Source organism: Schistocerca gregaria, chromosome 8 (assembly GCF_023897955.1).
Source record: "Schistocerca gregaria isolate iqSchGreg1 chromosome 8, iqSchGreg1.2, whole genome shotgun sequence".
Taxonomy (NCBI): Eukaryota; Metazoa; Arthropoda; class Insecta; order Orthoptera; family Acrididae; genus Schistocerca; species Schistocerca gregaria.
Window position 1 is genome coordinate 86,171,212 of NC_064927.1, and position 18,270 is coordinate 86,189,481.

Genomic DNA, 18,270 nt, shown 5'->3' on the forward strand with positions numbered 1-18,270 from the left:
TGCATTAGGACGTTAAAACTATACGGCTGGCCCCGGGGAATCATTCGAATTAGTATGCGCTGTATGGTTTGGTTTAGCGACGAAGCCCGCTTTCCTTTGGATGGGTTCGTCAATAAGCAAAATTGGCACAAGCGGAGGACCGAGAATCCGCATTCGCGATGGAAAAGTCTCTTCACTCTCAACGGTTGACTGTGTGGCGTGAAATGTCCAGTCACAGAATAATCATTTATAGCACGGGGACTACCGAACGGTACGTGAAGGTTTTCGAAGATGATTTCATCCCCATTCTCCAAAGTGATCCTGCTTTCGACAGGCAAGACCAGATCGAAGCACGAGAGTGTTTTATGTCAAGAAGGAACACTTTGGGGACCACATTGTGGCTCTGGGTACCCAAAAGTCACTAGCATGGGCGTCCATTGGCCGCCATCATCTCCGGATCGAAACACGTGCGACTCCTTTTTGTGGGTCTATATTGCAGACAAGGTGTACAGCAATTACCCCGAACACCACTGCTGAGCTGAAAGCAGAGATTCAGGAGTCATCCACAGCAACGAAGTTCCGACACTTCGGAGGGTGATGCAGAATTTCGTTATTCTTCTGCGTCACATCATCACCAATAATGGCAGGCATAACGAACATGTCATGACCTAAATCTGACACATGTGTAGTGGCGTTTACATTTTGGGAAAACTGTGCGCACGCCGTAGTTTGTAACTAATTTACATTTCTTTCGTGTGGTCCAATAACTGTTACCCTGTAAGAGCCATAGATGGCTTAAACTAGCGGATGGAGAGTTGAGAGAAAGGTACTGCAAATGGAGCAAACTGAGTCCAGCCGAGGCGTACAAAATAGGGTGTTAAAATAATGTGAATGGCAAGTGCCATTCACGCGCGCAATGGAGGGTTAACGATGCAAAGGGAGAGAGAGCTCGCACTTTGCGCCCTTTCAATCATTCAGCGCTTGACCCGTTCATCCTCGCCACGCTGCACGCGTGTACGCCTGGATGACGTGTGCCGCTAGCGTTGCGCAGTGTCCGGAAAAGCTGGCCATTCTTCTACAAGACAGCAGTCTCATAGTTAACAGCAGTCACTGTCTGCGTGCTGCACACGCAACGCAGCGTGCTCCTGCTGCTGCTGCTGCTGCGGCGGCGGCGACTCAACTGGTATCGGAGGTAGATGTCGCGTCGTGCGACAGAGACCTCCTAGAAGAGCCACAGCTCCGGTCATCTTGTGAGCTCCGATTCATCTATGGTGCCCTCCTGTGCAGTCGGTGGGCTGTGTCACGGCCTGTCCTCCAGAGATGTACAGCATTCTTCGCATCTCTGGTAAGGCCTCACGTTCACCCGACGACGTGCTGGGAAGTGCGACTGCGCACGACACTTTTCATTCCAAAGCTATAGCTCGTCACTACATATGCAGTGAGTAGTCTTCGTTCAAAGTGCTGGGCGCATTCGTAAGTTCGATAGGCGACGCCGACGAGCTATACCTTCCTCAAACCATTTTACACAAACTATTCCGTAAAAAAAATCATTTTTGCTCTACTTGTAGCCTTACATGTCAGGCCCATGACGATTCGCCCATCATTCCGTTAATGGCCATAGTTATTGTGATATCTACGTGAAAGTAACGCACAGCGCTAAATTCGGAAAAGTGTGCAGTGATAAATGTCGCTATGGTTTTGCGTTTCCTGCATGTTACGTGATATGTTGTTGGGTATGAAATTTAGGTAGCATATTGAATTTTTCTTTAGGCTTGGGAGAGATCTCTAACTGTCACCAACCTCGAGAAACTTGACCTGACGTAAAGCACGCATCTGCGATGGCGCTGCCCCAGCGATAAAGCCAGGGTGAAATATCCACAACATTCCTCATACTTCATAAACAGTTTCAGATAACGAAATGAGATTTTGGCAAATAATAGCGTATCGTTATTATGTAAAACTTCATTATCTACCGTGTTATTCCACTAACTACAGACTTTTTCGGTGGATGTAATTTTTAAGGGATATCGACAGTTGGTGAAACGAGAAATGCTATTGCTTTTGTAACAACATATGTGAAGACATTACACCTTTTTTATACCGAGGATGATATTTCATAAGCTACTGAATTTACTTTTCCTCAATAAATTTAATAAACAAGTTTCAGGAATCTCTCACAGTTGTGTCGCCACAACGTGTTAATGAAGTGCGACAGTGTAAAGTCCGCTGTGTTTTGGCAAAGAAAAGCAAATTTAGATTTTGTAAACAGAGAAATGTGCAGGTTTTACTCGAAAGTTCCTACTCATGATGCTTATCTGAAAGTTACATATCGTTAAAAAGCAAGGCGAAAATGAATCGCTGCATTCTCCGTGGAATTTTCTTAGATACTAACGAAAGCAGAATTGCAGTAGAGGGTTTCGATAGGTCGTCATGCTAATTTGGACGTGGAGGAGCCCCACTTAATATTTACAAAAAATGTGAGGGTAAACTTCAGTTTAAAACGGCGCTTCCCCTCGAACACCCTGCACAACGCCTGCCCATAAACCCCACCACTACAGCTCTCCCCTGCCGTCTGCACATCTCCTGGCCAAGGAATTGTGCGCGGGCTGTAACAGATTTACTGAACATACCCACAAGACCATTGTTTGAATGCTGTCTCATCACATCAACATGTCACATTCGGACTGGGATCGATATGCAGCTTACTTAGCTTCCGTGTATATGTGTGGCATACATGCAACAACTGTGCATGTGCCCTACGAAGCAGTCCCCTAGAACTTAGAACTACTAATCCTAACTAATCTAAGGATATCACACACATCCATGCACGAGGCAGGATTTGAGCGTACGACCGCAGCGGTCGCGCGGGTCCAGACTGTAGCGCATAGAACCGCTCGGCCACTCTGGCCGGCAAGGGAACTGCAGCCCCCCCCCCCCCCCCCCTCATCGCACCCTCCTTAAGGCCATCTGGAAGCGGGTTAAACAAAATACACTCCTGGAAATGGAAAAAAGAACACATTGACACCGGTGTGTCAGACCCACCATACTTGCTCCGGACACTGCGAGAGGGCTGTACAAGCAATGATCACACGCACAGCACAGCGAACACACCAGGAACCGCGTTGTTGGCCGTCGAATGGCGCTAGCTGCGGAGCATTTGTGTACCGCCGCCGTCAGTGTCAGCCAGTTTGCCGTGACATACGGAGCTCCATAGCAGTCTTTAACACTGGTAACATGCCGCGACAGTGTGGACGTGAACCGTATGTGCAGTTGACGGACTTTGAGCGAGGGCGTATAGTGGGCATGCGGGAGGCCCGGTGGACGTACCGCCGAATTGCTCAACACGTGGGGCGTGAGGTCTCCACAGTACATCGATGTTGTCGCCAGTGGTCGGCGGAAGATGCACGTGCTCGTCGACCTGGGACCGGACCGCAGCGACGCACGGATGCACGCCAAGACCGTAGGATCCTACGCAGTGCCGTAGGGGACCGCACCGCCACTTCCCAGCAAATTAGGGACACTCTTGATCCTGGGGTATCGGTGAGGGCCATTCGCAACCGTCTCCATGAAGCTGGGCTACGGTCCCGCACACCGTTAGGCCGTCTTCCGCTCACGCGCCAACATCGTGCAGCCCGCCTCCAGTGGTGTCGCGACAGGCGTGAATGAAGGGACGAATGGAGACGTGTCGTCTTCAGCGATGAGAGTCGCTTCTGCCTTGGTGCCAATGATGGTCGTATGCGTGTTTGGCGCCGTGCAGGTGAGCGCCACAATCAGGACTGCATACGACCGAAGCACACAGGGCCAACACCCGGCATCATGGTGTGGGGAGCAATCTCCTACACTGGCCGTACACCTCTGGTGATCGTCGAGGGGACACTGAATAGTGCACGGTACATCCAAACCGTCATAGAACCCATCGTTCTACCATTCCTAGACCGGCAAGGGAACTTGCTGTTCCAACAGGACAATGCACATCCGCATGTATCTCGTGCCACCCAACGTGCTCTAGAAGGTGTAGGTCAACTACCCTGGCCAGCAAGATCTCCGGATCTGTCCCCCATTGAGCATGTTTGGGACTGGATGAAGCGTCGTCTCACGCGGTCTGCACGTCCAGCACGAACGCTGGTCCAACTGAGGCGCCAGGTGGAAATGGCATGGCAAGCCGTTCCACAGGACTACATCCAGCATCTCTACGATCGTCTACATGGGAGAATAGCAGCCTGCATTGCTGCGAAAGGTGGATATACACTGTACTAGTGCCGACGTTGTGCATGCTATGTTGCCTGTGTCTATGTGCCTGTGGTTCTGTCAGTGTGATCATGTGATGTATCTGACCCCAGGAATGTGTCAATAAAGTTTCCCCTTCCTGGGACAATGAATTCACGGTGTCCTTATTTCAATTTCCAGGAGTGTAATTCCAAAGCTACGCAGAAACAATTCAACAGAGTAACAAGGGAACTATGCTTTTCCGGTTTAAACCTGGAGACCTTGTTTCGTTCAGGCCTTATTTTTTCGGGGGTTAAGAAAGAGTAAACTACGAAATTCGCACCTCAGTATGAGACCCCACACCCTACTATACAGGTGTCTTCCGTGAATAGAGTGATCCAATCGTCTGTACTGCGGTAGTAGTTTTTGATGGGTTAAAACCGTACAATGTCTCAGCTGTGCCCACCCATGCGGTACTGCCAACTTCTCCCCGTAAATACTTCAAAGCGATGTAAATACACCGTGAAGAAAGTAAAGAAGTAAAATGATAGGTTATTGCCAGCACGTCCTAGATATGCTTTAAGGAACAAGAATTTCTATGACCAGAGATCCTGGGACTAATTGTGTTTTGTGTACAGAGTAGATATTAGTGTTATATGACTTGCGGAAGTGGCGAAGAGATGATTTAATTGTGGTTGTGGAGAATAGTAACAATGTGTGAGGTTATTATTTTGTTCTTATGATTGGGTTAATCATTTTGAATTTAGCTTTCCGTTTATGCACAGGAGACCTACTAGATTTATAGAGTCATCCCACGTTCATGTGGATGCTGTTCATGTTGTGCTCTGCACAGCCGACAACCCATACATTCACTCATGTTAAGATCACGACATCCGCACCTACAGCACGCAATCACTGGCACTGGACGTTATAGCAATGGCAGAGCGTTGCATGAACTGACAAATCTCGATAACATCTTGATAATGCTCATGTAAGGCCGCGAATCCGTCGTCTTCCAGAGGAACAGGTCCTTTACACCTGTAATTTTAGGTCAGAGACAAGCTGGCGGCATCATGGTGGCCAAGGAGTATCGTAAATTGGTGGCAGACCACATACACCCATTCATGACGATTAGTGGTATTTTTCAACAAGATAATGTGCCATATCACACGGTCAGGAGTGTGATGGAACGGCCACTTCGAATTGGTGTTCTGGCCCTGTCTCCCCAGATCTGAACGCATTCAAAACACATATGAAACGTGATTGATCGTATCGTCGGAGTTCGTTCCTCCCCAGAATTTAGGGAAGTTAGTGACTTGTGCGTGCACATGTGATGCCAACTACCTCCAGCGACGACGCGCGGGGCAGCTGCTCGGTCTCGGGTGCCTTGCTACGGTTCGCTTGGATCCCCACGTCAGAGATTCGAGTCTTCCTTCGGAAATGGGTGTGTGTTGTCCTTAGCGTAAGTTAGTTTAAGTTAGATTGAATAGTGTGTAGGCCTAGGGACCAATGACCTCAGCAGTTTCATCCTATAGCAACCTACCACCACCACCTCCAGCGATCTACACAGGTCTCACTGCCTCCTCGCCACGACTCGTCGCCACTTTTATCCGTGATAAGTGTTGACATACCGGCTATTAGGTAGGTCGTCATAATGCTGTGGCTGATCAGTGTATGTCCTGAAGTGCTTGCGAAACACAACATTGCTTTAGTGACGACTAAGGTGATGGAAATTTCACTCTACTGTACAGTGCATGTGAAGTAACACTACAGCACTGTTTATTATTTGCTTTCAGGCAGGGTATTGTACAGTCAAGGAAAATCTTAACCACCAGTATTAGATTATTAAGGAAACGACTATGACAACGATATACACGTATATAGATGGCGATAGTGCCGCGTATAGATTCTTCTTTCCATTTCCAAAATTTGTCCTCAGTGAGTTCAATATTTCGAGATCCACATTCTCGAGACTGTGCTGACAATACCAAATTTCAGACATTACGTCTCACCATGGACACCGTGGTGGCTGAAGGCCTTCACTTACCGACTGAGAGCAGTGGCTGTTGGGTAAAGTTGTCCGTGCCTATAGACAAGCAACTCTGCATTAAATAATCGCATATGTTGGACGTAAGAGAAACGCATCAGTTATGGCAGTGTGGTGGAACCTGGCGTTAATGGGTTATGGCAACAGACAACCTACGCGACTGTCTTTGCTAACAGCGCCACATTACCTGCAGCGCCTGTCCTGGAGCCGTGACCATATGGGTTGCACTCTATGAGACTGGAAAACCGTGGCCTGGTCGGATGAGTCCAGATTTCAGTCCGTAAGAGCTGGTGGTATGGTGTGAGTGTGTGCAGGCCATGGACCTATGTTGTCAACAAGGCACTCTGCACGCTGGTTGTGGCTCCATAATGGTGTAGGCTGTATTTACATGAAATAAACTGGACCCCCTGGTGCAACAGAACCGATCATTGACGGTAAATGGTTATTTTCGGCTAGTTGGAGACCATCTGATGCCATTCATGTACTTCATGTTCTTAAACGATGTCATGTCACCTGCACACAGCTGTTCGTGATTGGTTTGAAGAAGATTCTGTAAAATTAGAGCTGATGAGATGGCCATCCAGATCAGCTGACATAAAGCCCCGTCCGTCATTAATGGGACATAACAGAGATGTCAGTTCGAACACAGCATTCTGCTCTGGCAACGCTTTTAGAATTATGAGTAGTTGTAGTGGCAGCATGACTTAATATTTCTACAGGGGACTGCGAACAACTTGTTGAGTCCATGCCACGTCTTGTTGCTGCACAACATGGAGCAAAAGGAGGTGCGACACGACAGAGCCGTGGTAAAATATTGCTGTTTTGAAGAGCGCGGCGTAGCGCGTAATGTGAAGCAGTCGCCCTCCGTTTCTGGCGGTGGCGCCGCTGTGGCAATCGCAGCTTTGGTGTCTCCCTCTGGTGGGAAAGGGGAAAGGTTGCCTGTCCACGTGCATTTAAGGGTTGCTATGAGCTCGCCAGTCGGTCAGTCTGGGTCAGTCTCTCGTCCCCAGCTTGCTAGTCTGTCTCTCCTCCGCATTTGTTAGGCAGTTAGTGTCTGTCTGTCGTTCGGTGGTAGTATCTCTGTCTTTCGAAACAGCCTTTAAGGCCGGCAAAATGAGAGTCTTTCCACTCCGCCCAGTCGGGGCTTAGTTCCTGCATCTGAGTCTGCGCCTTAGGCTGCCAGCGTGCTCTAGTTGCTCAGGCAATGGTCATTGTCGGTTGGATCGATCGGGTGATCGGTCGCTTACTGAGATACAAGATGACTTGTCCGCCTTGAGAGTCGGCGCATGTGAGGTAGCCACGTGAGTCCAGTGGGCCGCGGCGTATAGCGAGGGGTAGTGGCTTCGCGGTCGATATGAGAGCAGCATGAGTCAACCCACGACATCAGTCTGGCCGGTGCGAGCTGCGACGCCGTGAGACCGGGGATCGGCGCGCCTTTCTGCGTCCGTTGAAGCGGCTGGCAGCGGACGGTTCGGGAGAGCGATTTGGGAGTGCTGTGCCAGGTCTTCTCGAGAAATCGCAGTTTATTAGGAGTTAAGTGATTGGAGATAAGTTGTTTCATTTACTCTTGTTAAATTCTACTTGTTTTCTTGGTGAGTTCACCAGCCGTTTTACCTTGGCGTCGTCCCACTTTTCTTCTCCGTTTGCCCACCCGCGGGAAAGTGGTTATTTATGAATTAAATGGTCGTTTTTCCCTTGTGGAGTGGGGGCGGGTTAGAGCAACCTGCGGTTCGTGTTGTTCGGTAATCTCCCTATCAATCTACCGTACGTTAGTAGCTGCCTCTGTCATGTTTATCGGATTTGGTGTGTTAACGAATTTATTGCTTGGAGTGTAACGGCCTAATACCTGAAATATGTTTTGATCTTTGGAAGCTTTGATATTATTGCCTATGAAATTGAGAGGCGGTATCTGTGTACTGTAGAGCATCTTAACTATTGTCTGGCGAACTTTGTAGAATTTTATGTAAGATTGTATTTCATGGGCTTTTATTTAAATGATTAGTATATAAAGTTGCCTCCCTTTCACCGTAAGACTTTTCTTAGAAGTTAAAATCAAGTTGCACCAACGGTGGCAAGGTTAATATTTTAATCGTTAGTGTTTTGTACCATTTCCATCCCTCCTACGGGGGAGGGTGCATAGTTTGTGTGCTTGTGTAAATTGTTAAAACTCTTACTTTGAAATAGTTATGTGGTGTGTTGTAGATTTGCAGCAGTGTAGTCTTTCAGAGGCTGTTGTGAGCGGTCGTACCTACGGCCGTGTCACAAGCGAGCGGCAAGGTTCTCTGTCCGAAAGCTCATACAGTCAAAACTTGTTTCTTTCTGCCTCTGAATACATTGTTACTTTGATATTTAGAGGGTGCTTTCTGATTATAATTTTAAATCTGTTTCTTTTAAAAAATACTTTTAAGCACTATTAAGGTGAATAAAATTCCCATTTGTTAAAAGTAATTTGGTTATGATTTCATTAGTTACTCCCTGGCAACTACTTCCATGCTTACATAGTGTGATTAAATGTGTTAATGGTGTTGATGAATCGCTAGTAAATAAAATAAGTTTTTAAGAATATTCTTTGAAAGTAAATCACGGTTCTGCGACATTAGGAAGTATCCCACGACTTTTGTCGCCACAGTGTATTTACAACGACTAAAAAGGAGTAGAGACATTATTCAAACAGCAGGACGAGGTTAAATCAAGTGTAGTGGCTACACATATTCGAAACATTAACCAAAGAGGTAACACAACTTCCACTCTTTTCCCAAGTGATGGTAAGATTATCACACAGGCTGTACATAACAATTTCACAGAGAGATGACACCTGTTTTTTTGTAAACTAGGGATCTGACTAAGGTAAATTCTCTTTTCACTGTCACTAAAAGTGCCGTATTTAATGGAAACAGAATGAGTGAAATGCAATTTACAATCGGAACACAGGTGTTACACGCTGTAAAACATGTTGATGTCACCGGTCATGAACTGAGTACAGAGTTACGAATTGAAAATTGTGTTACATTAGCGAAGCGACATGATGTTGTGACGTCAGTCAGACCGACAACTCGCACCACACGGCCCCCGGCTCAGCTAACAGCGGCCACTGTGCGGAGGCGTGACCGTCGGCCGGACTCACACAACCAGAGTATACCAGACAAGGCAGCCTTCGGTCACCCCCGACTCTTGCCTACCCCGCGCAAAGTGCTCTAGGAAGAAACCATTGCTTAACGCTATGAACTCTCCTCGCGTTCGATTTTTCTGGTATTGGCCCATTTGGGATAGGACTCTTTCCGGTTCCGCAGATATTTGCGACTATGATCACCTGAATGTACTAATAAGTATTTTCAAAAGCATCACAGTAGTATTCTGGCTACCTCTCACTGCTAACGTAATATTCGATGCCACAAGCTCGATGCCACCAAATGTTCAAATGTATGTGAAATATTATGGGAAATAACTGCTGAGGTCATCAGACCCTAAGCTTACACGCTACTTAACCTAAATTATCCTAAGAACATACACACATACACCCATGCCCGAGGGAGGACTCGAACCCCCGCCGGGACCAGCCGCACAGTCCATGACAATAGCTCTCCGCTAAATACATTTGCCTACGGATAGACTTTTCTGGATTGTACAGTGCTGACTGTGGCTCTGATGTTACACAGTTACTTGGAATACATACCGTCGTGACAAAAGTCAAGGGTAATCCTTTCTGGCCCCCGTAGTGCAGTAACTTGACGTGGCACGGACTCGTTGGAAGCCCACTGCAAAAATATTGAGCCATACCCATAATTACGAAAATCTTGCTGGGACAGGATTTGGTGTACGAACTGACATCTCGGTTATATCCAATAAATGTTCGAAGACATTTATGTCGGGCGATCTTGTCAGCCAAATCATTAGCTCGAATCGCCCAGAATGTTCTTCAAATCAATCGCGAACAGTTGTGGCCCGGTAAAAGGGCGCACTGTCATCCATAAAAGCCCAAGAATAACTGCAAATCATCTCCAGCTAGCCGAACATAGCCATGGGTTCACGTGGACCAGAGGACCCAGCCAGTTCCCCACAAACAGAACCAGCGCCGTCGCGGAGCCGCCACCAGTATGCGCAGGGCCTTGTTGGCTACTTGGGTCCTTGGCTTCTTGGAGTCTGGAATCATATCATCAGCTCTTACCAACTGAAATCAAGATTCAGTATACGGTTTTTCAGTTGTCTAAGCTCCAAACGTTGTGGGAATGAGTCCAGGAGAGTCGCTGCAGGCGATGTCGTGCTGTTGGATGATGACGTTCGGTTTGTGGGGTGCTCAACTGCGCGGTCATCAGCTCCCACACAAAGTCCCAATTTTGACGCAGTCCAATCTAACCACTGTCACGAATGATGATGAGCATGATCATGACGAAATGATGAAGTCAACAAATACAGCCAGTCCCTGGGCAGAGAAAATCCCCAACCCGGCCGGGAATCGAACCCAGAACCCCGTGATTCAGAGGCAGCAACGCTTGCTAGTAGACCGAGAGGTGCGGACATCGTGTTGTTAGCAAAGGCACTTGCGAGGTCGTCTGCTGCCACAGCGCATTAACGCCAAATCTCGCCGCACTTCGTCGTACGTTTCATATTGATTTCTGCGATTATTTCATGCAGTGCTGATTGTCTGTTAGCACTGACAACTCTATACAAACGTCGCTGCTCTCGGTCATTAAGTGAACACTGTCGGCCGCTGCGTTGTCAGTATTGAGAAAAAACGCGTGAAATTTGATGTTCTCGGCACACTCTTCACACTGTGGATCTCGGAATACTGAATTCCCTTGCGATTTCTGAAACGGGAAGTCCCATGCATGTATCTCCAACTACAATACCGCGTTAAAACTCTGTTAATACCTGTCGTGCGACAATAATCACGTCGGAAACATTTTCACACGAATCACCGGAGTACAAATGACAATTCCACCAATGCAGTGCCCTTTTACACCTTATGTGAGCGATACTACCGCCATCGGTATATGTGCATATCGGTATACCATGACTTTTGTCACCTCATTATACTGGCAGTAGTTATTTTTTGTTTTAAGAAACTGCAGTAATCGATTCCTTGGTGTGCACCTGTTTCTGAGATTCCATCTCATGACGGATGCTTATGAAACGCTATAAAGCACCAATATGAAAACCCGAATACCTTGAGTAATAGATGACTTTGCAGGACGTGGAATCTTTCCCTTGGTTAATGGAACACCAACTGATTTCTGTCATATGTCTGGTTAATTACAATATTTGCCCCCTATATATTCTTAGCAACATTGACAATTTTGTCAACCGCTTCTTTGCCCATAAGCTGTCGACAATAGGTTCGAAACCGACTAAGGGAAAACAGGAAACGAACAGAATTTAAACCTCTTAGATATGATGCACTAGAAGCATGTTGAAAATTAGGTGAACCGATGAGTTAAGGTGTGTGGCGAGCTGTCCAGAATCGGTGATGACGGAAACATACTGAAAACACTGACAAGAAGAAGGGACCGTGTAATAGCACATGTGTTTAGACATCAGAAAAAAACTTCCAAGGTACAAGAGTGAACTGTAGATGACAAAAACTATAGGGGAAGGTAGGGACTAGAATATATCCAACAAGTACTGAGGACGTAGGGTCTATTGCTACCCAGAGATGAAGGAACTGGTACAGGAGAGGAATTCGTGCTGAATCATGCTAGTCGAATCGGAAGATATGCGAGGTACGGGATGGGAGGCAGAGAAACGTAAAATGTGACCACTTTGGAAGACAGTATTTTTGATACAACGCGTAATTTTCAAGTGGGAATGAAGTTGTGTGACACATATAACGGGTAGAGAAATGCATAATAAGAGCAACGGCACGAAGAGATTTCGGGATTGTTGTCGGTCGTCGTAAACGACCCGATGTAATTTGGAAATCTGTTCGAACATTTAATCCGTCGGGAAAATTTTAAATGGCACGACAGCAACGGTTTTTCTCATTTGAGCAGAGCTTCATTCATTCTGAAGCTATAGCCCATTTTATAGAGAACAGAGCAAATACTGGTGGTAATATACAAAGGCTACAGTTTGTCCGGCATCTTACAAGGTTCCTCCGTGACGCGCCCCTACACTGCCGCCCCGGCCGCTGTGGCCGTGCGATTCTAGGCGCTTCAGTCTGGAACCGCGTGACCGCTACGGTCCCAGGTTCGAATCCTGCCTAGGGCATGGATGTCTGTGATGTCCTTAGGTTAGTTAGGTTTAATTAGTTGTAAGCTCTAGGCGACTGATGACCTCAGAAGTTAAGTCGCATAGTGCTCAGTGCCATTTGAACCTACGTAGCATTTCGCCTACCTTGAACAACAATAACAAAAACAACAATAAAAGAATCGTTATGTCGATGCAGTTTATAGGAAGGACAGCCTTAACTGTATTCCTGCTCTACACAACAGTATTTAAAAGGACTAAAATTCTGTACTAAATGTACCCGTACGTAAGAAAACAGTATTGCCTACACTCTACGAGCTCTACGAGCGATATTAATATAATCGTTAATGCGATAAATAAGTTCACAAAGCGCTGCTGATCACATTGTGTGTTCACTACTGGCCAAAACATCGAAATTTGCTATCCGACGTTCTGGATTCTAACGCTACTGACTCTCACCGCATATCCATACTAATACGAGGCGTATTCGGAAAGTAAGGTCCGATTAGGACCGAAATGGAAACCACTGTGAAAATCTGATGAAACTTTGCACAGATGTGTTGGGCAGTGTGTTTAGTGTACCTGTCGATCTCTTCACGTCGCTCTTTTCAGTTCAGAGTGCAGAGTTATCACGTAGAAATGCCTAAAACTACAGTGTCTCCCACTAAGTATGTGGATCTGGTGGGCGACTTCGCGTGAAGCTATGCAGTCCACAAAACATAAATGACATGCACCTCTTTCTTCAAGACAATTTTTGGCCACATTCTACGAGGGCAATAAAGACACTCGTGCAACGTTTTCGATGGTAAGTGTTTGATCACCCACTTCACTGCCGTTAATTGGTTCCCTCCGTTGTTAATCTCTGATCACATGAACCGCTGACTACGAGGACAAAATTTAGGCGCAAACAAGGAAAGGCGAACCAGCTTAGAGAACTGGCGGAAAGCATAGGTGACTGGTTTTTGTGACGAGGATACTGGAAACTTAGTACAACGCCCCGAAATTGTCTAAGTCGAAGCGGCGACTGGTTAGAGAGGTAGCTGGAAGTTGCGGCTAACTGTTGCGAATAATTGTTTTTTTTTTTTTTTTTTCACTGTGGTTCTCATTTCGCATCTGATCGGACCTCACTTTCAGAACATCGTATTATAGATCAGGAAGTAGCACCATGTGTTACGTTTCGACACCCAAATCGCTGAGCAAATTTCTATGAAATTTGATATGCGGATAGCTTTTATCCCGTGGAGGAACACAGCCTACTTTAGAAAGTATAAAATAAGAAAAAACGAAAGAAACACGTTTGTACCTTACGAGAATGAGGTAGGCTATGGAACACCTTTTTTAACCTGTATCTGCTGCATAATTTACACTATGTATAATGAATAGCTAGTTAAGTAGCATGATGCATAAATGCGTCCACTGCTCCTGCCCTAGCTGCGCGAGGTAGCCACGCGGTTCGAGGTACCTTGATACGGTTTGCGTGGCTCCCCCATCGGAGGTTCAAGTCCTCCCTCGGGCATAGGTGTTTGTGATGTCGTTAGAGTAAGTTAGTTCAAGTTACATTAATTAGTGTGTAAGCCTAGGGACCATGACAGCAGTTTGGTCCCATAGAAACTTACCACAAATTTTAAATTTCTTTAAAATTTTCTCTACTGCCCACAGCCTTCGCAAGCACTGCTCGGCAACGGCTGGGGATGGCCGAAAGGATACATGAGGAGGACGTCAAGAGTTATTACGCTGCTTACCCGAACAGGCAGCACGGTCAAGGCAGCTGGTGTTGTTCCATATACAGTACCTTTCTTACTCACCGTCCCACAGTCCAAAAAAACTACTAAAACGTACGAGTGCTTAGCAAGGGCGTACGGACGTTCGCCACAGACACACACACACACACACACACACACACACACACATATATATATATATATATATATATATATATATATATATATCGGCTTACAAACATGTTTCACTCTCATCTGAACGTGAATGAATAGCTATCAGCCTAAGCACTCACCTGAAGATGGTTGAGCGTTCTCAGCCAACATGCCGTGTAAGTAGTTGATGTCATCGAGCCGCAATACGGAAATTTAATATAAATCTCGATTTAGTTTTCTAAAATTACAGAAAACCCATATACAGTATACAGGGTGTTACAAAAAGGTACGGCCAAACTTTCAGGAAACATTTCTCACACACAAAGAAAGAAAATATGTTATGTGGGCATGTGTCCGGAAATGCTTACTTTCCATGTGAGAGTTCATTTTATTACTTCTCTTCAAATCACATTAATCATGGAATGGAAACACACAGCAATAGAACGTACCAGTGTGACTTCAAACACTTTGTTACAGGGAATGTTCAAAATGTCCTCCGTTAGCGAGGATGCCTGCATCCACCCTCCGTCGCATGGAATACCTGATGCGCTAATGTAGCCCTGTGTGTTGGCGTATAGTATCACAGCCGTCCACAATACGAGCACGAAGAGTCTCTACATTTGGTCCGCCTCTACCAATCCATCGGTCACCGAATCTGTTGTTGAGAAGCGTAAGAACACTTCGACTGAAATGTGCAGGAGCTCCATCGTGCATGAACCACATGTTGTGTCGTACTTGTACAGGCAAATGTTCTAGCAGCACAGGTAGGGTATCCCGTATGAAATCATGATAATGTGCTCCATTGAGCGTAGGTGGAAGAACATGGGGCCCCATCAAGACATTACCCACAGTGCCTGCCCAAACGTTCACAGAAAATCTGTGTTGATGACGTGATTGCACAATTGCGTGCGGATTCTCGTCAGGCCACACATGTTGATTGTGAAAATTTACAATTTGATCACGTTGGAATGAAGCCTCATCCGTAAAGAGAACATTTGCACTGAAATGAGGATTTACACATTGTTGGATGAACCATTCGCAGAAGTGTACCCGTGGACGCCAACCAGCTGCTGATAGTGCCTGCACACGCTGTACATGGTACGGAAAGAACTGGTTCTCCCGTAGCACTCTCCGTACAGTGACGTGGTCAACGTTACCTTGTACAGCAGCAACTTCTCTGACGCTGACATTAGAGTTATCGTCAACTGCACGAAGAATTGCCTCGTCCATTGCAGGTGTCCTCGTCGTTCTAGGTCTTCCCCAGTCGCGAGTCATAGGCTGGAATGTTCCGTGCTCTCTAAGACGCCGATCAATTGATTCGAACGTCTTCCTGTCAGGACACCTTCATGCTGCAAATCTGTCTCGATACAAACGTATCGCGCCACTGCTATTGACCCGTGTGTTACCTTCCTTCAATTGGGCCAACTGGTGGTGAATCGAGAAAGTACACTACATACTGACGAAACTAAAATGAGCTCTAACATGGAAATTAAGAGTTTCCGGACACATGTCCACATAACACACTTTCTTTGTGTGTGAGGAATGTTTCCTGAACGTTTGGCCGTAACTTTTTGTAACACCCTGTATGTAAATCGAGATTTCTACTCAGTTTCCGTATTGCGGCCCGATGACATCGACTTCTTAAAGGCATGTTGGCTGAGAACGCTCAACCATCTCCAGGTGAGTGCTTAGGCTGATAGCTATTCATTCATTCACGTTCAGATGAGAGTAAAACATGTTTGTAAGCCGAAATACCATAGCTAGAAAGTCAGCATCATACGGCTGCAATTCTAAAACTGTATGTAGTACTCATTACGCCACGAAACCCTCAAGAATCATGTTAAATAGTTTTCGAAACTGATTTTGCAAGGTGTTTGAAACTGAAAGTTTACAATAATTTTGAACAGTTTTTGCACGGACACTTTTGCTTGTATACAATCACTTTCATCTGAATGCGAATGAATGAATAGCTATCAGCCTAAGCACTCACTTGAAGATGGTTGAGGGTTCTCAGCCGACATGCCGTGTAAGAAGTCGATGTCATCGGGCCACAGTACGGAAACTGAGTAGAAATCTCGATTTAGTTTTCTAAAATCGCAGAGAACCCATTTACAGTATATGTAAATAGTACCACACTGGTTTACATTTATCTCTGAACTTACCTCTTTCTTTCTTCTTCTTCTTTTCCTCGTAAGGTACATTTTTAAGTTAGCCGCACAATGTGGGGAGCGAGTGGGACGTTTATAGCCTCCTGCCTGCCCCTCAGGTGAGGCTGGTGTGCGGCTCGCATCCACTTCGCCTGGCGGCTGGCGGTGCATTATGCATGAAGCGGACCGCTGACTCGTCCGCAGCGACACGGCCCCTCCATCACACAACCACGCAGTGCTCAGCCCACAGGGTATTCAATTAGCCGCTGCGTTTGGGCCAGGCAGGTACAGTAGATTCTTCTACAGCATCTGTCATGTACACTGATAAGCCGAAGCATTATCACCACGGCCCACCGCAACGTTGAATGTCGTCTGTTGGCGTCGCTGGCACGTGACGCGCTAAAAAACGTATGTAAGCGGAGCAGACACAGAGGGGGGATTACCCTAGCAAAGAAACGGGCTGTGAATGTGGAAATCCTTTGGAATAAGCGATTTCGACAAAGGGCGGATTACTATTACCCATTGCCTGTGAACAGGTATCAAGAAAACGTCGAAGCTGGTCGAATGTCCACGTGCTACTGTCGTGAACATGTACGGAAAGAGGCAGAAGGACAGAGAAATTGCCGGCCGCTGTGGCCGAGCGGTTCTAGCCGCTTCAGTCCGGAAGCGCGCTGCTGCTACGTCGCAAGTTCGAATCGTGGCTCGGGCATGGATGTGTGTAGTTCTAAGTCTAGGGGACTGATGATCTCAGATGTTAAGTCCCATAGCGCTTACAGCCTACTACTACTACAGCGAAACTATCACAAGGTGCTAAAAGCATGGACGTCCAGCACTCTTCACAGAACGTGGGTTTCGGATGCTTGTCTGCTCTGTAAATTAGGACAGATGTCGATCTGTGGCATTTCCTCCGAAAGAGCACAGCGTTCATTGTTCATTGTTGAACATGGAGCCCCATAGCACACCACTCCGATGTGTTCTCATATTGACCCAACGACATCATCACTTACGAATGTAGTGGGTGTGGGACCATTGGTATTCGACTGTTGACCCATGGTAATGTGTCAGCTCTTTGGGTTAATCTCATTTTTGTTACACTAGGTCGATGGTCGTCTCCACAAAACTCCGTCATCCGGGTGAAAGGTGGCTTGAGCCGTGAAGTGCACTACTGGTGGAGGCTGGTGGGAGCAGCATTGTTTTATCCGAGACATACTCCTGATATTGCATCGGACCTGTGGTATTAATCGAATACAAGCTGACATCTGTGAAGCTCCGGAATCCGTTCATGGTTGATGTCTTCCCTGACGGTGAATCATGTTTCAGCTGAATAATTGTCCGAGTCTCGGAGCCAGGGCCGTGCTACAGTGGTTTGAGGAAGAAACAGGAGTCGATTTAGAAGAGATAGGGGACCCAGTACTAGAATCAGAATTTAAAAGAACTTTGGAGGACTTAAGGTCAAGGCAGAAGCGATAGATAACATTCCATCAGAATTTCTGAGACCATCGGAAGAAGTGGCAACAAAACGACTATTCGAGTTTGTGTGTGTGTAATATATTAGTCGGGCGACATACTATCTGACTTTCGGAAAAGCATCATCCACACAATTCCGAAGACGGCAATAGCTGACAAATGCGAGAATTGTCGCACAATCAGCTTAACAGCTCATACATGCAAGTTGCTCTCAAGAATAATATACAGAAGAATGGAAAAGAAAATTGAGGATGCCCTAGAAGACGATCAGTTTGGCTTTAGGATAAGTAAAGGCACGAGGGAGGCAATTCTGACGTTTCGGTTAACAATGGATGCATGACTAAAGACACGTTCATACGATTTTTCG